This window comes from Mesitornis unicolor, unplaced genomic scaffold (assembly GCF_000695765.1).
Source record: "Mesitornis unicolor isolate BGI_N332 unplaced genomic scaffold, ASM69576v1 scaffold15091, whole genome shotgun sequence".
NCBI classification, from domain to species: domain Eukaryota; kingdom Metazoa; phylum Chordata; class Aves; order Mesitornithiformes; family Mesitornithidae; genus Mesitornis; species Mesitornis unicolor.
The window spans coordinates 10,542-14,515 of NW_010163219.1; the positions used below are offsets into that span (position 1 = coordinate 10,542).

Consider the following 3,974-nt stretch of genomic DNA (forward strand, 5'->3'; position numbering starts at 1 on the left):
AAACGCGCGGCTCTGCGACGCTCATCGCTTGTGTGAGGCTCTGCAGGGAGGCCCGGGCTGGAGATGGGCTCCCTCCCTCCCTCCCCCAGCACCGCGCGCGTTGCTGTAATAGGCCATTTATTATTATCACTTCGAATTTATATCACGATCGTGTCTTGAGGCCTCGGCAAAGATCAGGGCCGTGTTTCACTGCCCGCTTTCCAGGCGCTGCTGATTTGTGGAGCCTGTTCAGAGCTGTAGGTCTTATCCTGAGGGCTCTTTTGCTTTTGGCCGGCGTTGTCGTGGCTGGTAATATTAATATTGGCCGTCTGTTGGACGGCCCCGTTGTGCCAAGCACCGTACAGCTCCGTAGCAAAAGCTCTCACCTGAAAGAGCCTTGGGAAGCCAGGGCATCTTGGTGGATGCAGCACAGCGGGTCGATAGGGGAGCTGGGAGTCCTGCAGCTGAAACGTGGAGGGGTTTATTGATCCAGATGCTGTGGGGATCGTGGGGTAATGTGTGTCAATGAAAAGTGCCTTACTTTGGCCCTTGGGGAACACAAACCACCTGCAGACAGACAGACAGACAGAGATGCGTCTGCTTCTCTGCTCAAGCCAGATGATTTCCATAATCCTTCCTTGCACAAGGACTGCTCTCCTGGCCTGGATGTTCACAATACTGCGCTGTACCCTGGAGACTGGTGTTATAAAATATCCACCTAAACCAGGCAGGTAACAGGGCAGGCTGAAAGGAAGCGAGGAGAGAAGAGGCTGAAAATGACCGCTGAGTTTCGGGCAGTTCCTCTGGTCTTCAGCGAGAGGAGGCTCCTCCTCTGGAGGCAGAGGCTGTTCTCTGTCCCTGCTGGGATGAATATCGACGAGGCAGCAGAGCCAGGTCGATTCCCCGAGCTGCCTTCTGGGGCTGGGGCGGCTGCTCCATGACCTCATCTCCTCAAGGTTTCGGCAGCTTCGCTCCCCTCCTCCTCCCTCCACCCTCCTCCAGCCCCGTCCTTTGGAAAAGGTGAAGGATGGTGTGCGCAGGAGGCTAAAATCCTCCCATCGATCCGCAGTCTGGAGAGCAATTAATGCGAGCCTTCCAGGGACGCTGCGTGACCCCAGCCTCGCCGGTGTGCGGGGAGGAGGGGGTGCACAGGGAGGAACGGGAGAGGGGTTCAAGTGGTAGCAAAAGTGATTAAACCCATCATGGGCTGCCTTCCAAGTGGATTTGCTGTCAGCATTGGTCTCCCAGTTGTCTCCTGTGATGCCAACAGCAAAAACTCGCAGTAGAGGCAGCCCCGTGGCTGCTGGATTTGCAGCATAGGTTTCCCTTATTGGGACGACCAGAAGGGTTGTGCTCTCCCTGACCCCTTCAGCCTTGGCTTTTCCTCTAAGCAGCTGGATATCAGGAGGAGGGAGTGGAATTATAAATGGTTTGTGGCGTGGATGGTGAGGGCTTTCACGTGGACACCTGTCTGCAAGACACCGGCCTGGGACGATGGCTTCTGCTCCGTCCCCACACGCTGGGCCCCATCTGGTGCAATGGTCCGTAATCCATTACCCGCCTCTCAGACTGTCATTTATCACAGAGCAGGACGGAGGAGGCCTGGCAGGGGATGGATGCTGCCCTTTCTGCATCCCCGCCGTCCAGCAGGATGCGGTGACACGTCGTTATTATAATAGAAGGTGCGTCCCTTGCAGCCGCTGGCACCGATTTGTTATCATTCCCCGAACTGCCAGAGCAGTGGCGAGGGGGTGCAGCCGTGCACAGAGATGGAGCCGACAGTGCTGCAGCTTCCCAAGGAGGGGTGGGAGGAAGGACAGGAGCCCCTGCTGCTCTAGGGACGTGGAAATTGGAAGGGGCAGTGGCTGGATGCAGGGAACACCAGGCTCCCCAGCCCTGGCTTGAGGGGTGCTGAGGACACAGGATGGGGACCGAGTCTTTGGAGCTACCAGGGCTGAGCTCCTCTGCAGTCACCGTGAGATTTCGGGCGTTTCTGCAGGGAACAGAGGTGTTTTGCCACTAACTTCAGTGGAAATAGGTTTCCACCCTTTTGCTTTTAAGTTCTGTGGTGCAGAAACTGCTAATAGGCCAGAACCCAAAGTATTGGTATTTACCTTCCCCCTCCCAAGCATATTTCCGTCAGCCAGTCCCTGTTTCCCTGCTCGAAATGGGAAGGGAAAACAAACTCTCCGAGATAAATATTTTGGCTGTATTCTGTTTCTCTGCGTGTGGGTACGTGGAAAATATTGCTCGTTCCCATGCAGCGGGACCTGCCTTGCCCTCAGCCTGGGACGCAGCTGTGCGTGTGTCTGTGAGCACCCTGACCTCCCCTGCCTGCATCCCGGGGCACGAAGAGACAAAGGGAAGAAAAACCCAGAGGAGAGAGGCTTCTGCAGGAGAAACAGTTGTGGATGCAGCATTTAGGGTAAAACTCTACCCGCACTGCTGGGACATGGCACTGAGCAACCTCTCTCCGTTGAGGTAACCCTGAGGATGGAGCTGGCCGGCGATGGGAGAATTCGTTCCCAGGCATTGCTGCAGTTCAGTCCTTGGCTTGCTTTTGGAATAAGGAAGTGCCTAATTTTCCAGCAGTTGGCTGTTCCAGTCAGATCCCCTCGGAGACGCTTGCTCTGGCTGCAGATGGAGGTGTCTCGCGTTGGCTGTGCCTGGAATAATTGAGTTCGCTTTCACTGCCTCTATTTTACCGAGCTGCAGCCACTCTTCCAAAAAGGAGACGGAGAATTACCCCCCACCCCGAGAAAGAAAAACTCTCCCCCGAAATGGGAGAAAAAGCCCCTTGGCCTCGGGGTTTTGTGGATTTTAACGTAAGCAGCTGTGACTTTGTCTCCTGGAAAATGCAATGGGAATGAGAATGAGGGCCCGCGTCCATCTGTCTGTCTGGTGGCTGGGGTGGCGAGGGGACGGAAAGTGCTCTTTGCTGGCTCTTTGGCAGCGGCTCTGCCTCCTCCTCCCGTGCTGCCAGGGCCGCTCCTTTCCCCTGCAGCTGTTACCAGGAGCTCAGAAGGACCCAAAGCTTTTTGGGGCTGGAAGAAGAAGGGGGGTGAAGGGAGCGAGGAGCTGCAGGACATCCCGTTGGACACTGGCTGCCCAAAAAGGATGGGCCTCGTGTCAGCTGCAGGAGAGGCGCATTGTGTGGCCAGAGCTGTGCAGGGGGTGCGGGCTCGGTTTGGGGTGAAGGACATTGCTGTCCCCTTCTCCGAGGGGAAGCGGTGGTGCAGCTACGGGAACAGTGCGGAGAGTGAGGCCGGGAAGGGAAGCGGGAAGTTGGGAGAGGAAATGCAGTGGAAATGATTGCACAGCATCTGACTGCTGCTGTTTGAACAGCATCCTATTGGCGTGATGACTTCCTCTGTAAATCCTGTCCTGTTCCTGTTACCTCGGACTGCGCTGGTGGCTTTGCCAACGAGGCAGAGTGGGGACTGAGTGCGTGGCTTTGCTGTTTGCTCTTCCTGCCCCTCTCGCCTGGGCCCCTGGGCTTGTGCTTCCCCCCATGGTTTTGTTGCATCCCACTTTGTCTTGCATTACCTGCAGAAGTGCTGAAGGAGTCACAGCAAGGGGTCACCTCCCTGGTGCTGATCAGATGCCTTGGGAAAAGGCCTTAAGCCTACAGCACAGATAATTTTGTCATGACAGACCCCTGGGAGAAATATTTTTTCTGGAAATGCTTTCTACCCACTGTAATCGTAGGTGTTCACATCCATGTTAACATCCTCTTGATCTCAGTGCTGTCATGCAGCAGTGAGTTCCACAGGTTAATACTCTTTATAGTAGTATTTCGTCCCTCAAAGCGGTGTTTTCTGGAATTGGGTTTCTCCATTTCTCCTCTCACAGCAGACAGGAGTTACCTGGTGGCCTTTCGGTGTTTTGTATTCTCCGTGCCTCCCTCAGCTCCACTTTGGTTTCCTCCCGCGCTGTCAGGCCCTGGCGACGCAGGGGACAGCGGGGAGGGGGGGGAGCTCCCTTCCACCCTCTTG

At 55.8% G+C, this 3,974-nt stretch overlaps 1 protein-coding gene across 1 annotated transcript in view; it reads left to right on the forward strand.

Annotated features, from left to right (window-relative positions):
- The window catches only part of SAMD11 (sterile alpha motif domain containing 11), a gene marked incomplete at both ends in the record, with an annotated part of 12,789 nt that overhangs the window by 2,549 nt on the left and 6,266 nt on the right, over positions 1-3,974 (forward strand). The gene's annotated exons all lie outside the window — the stretch shown is intronic.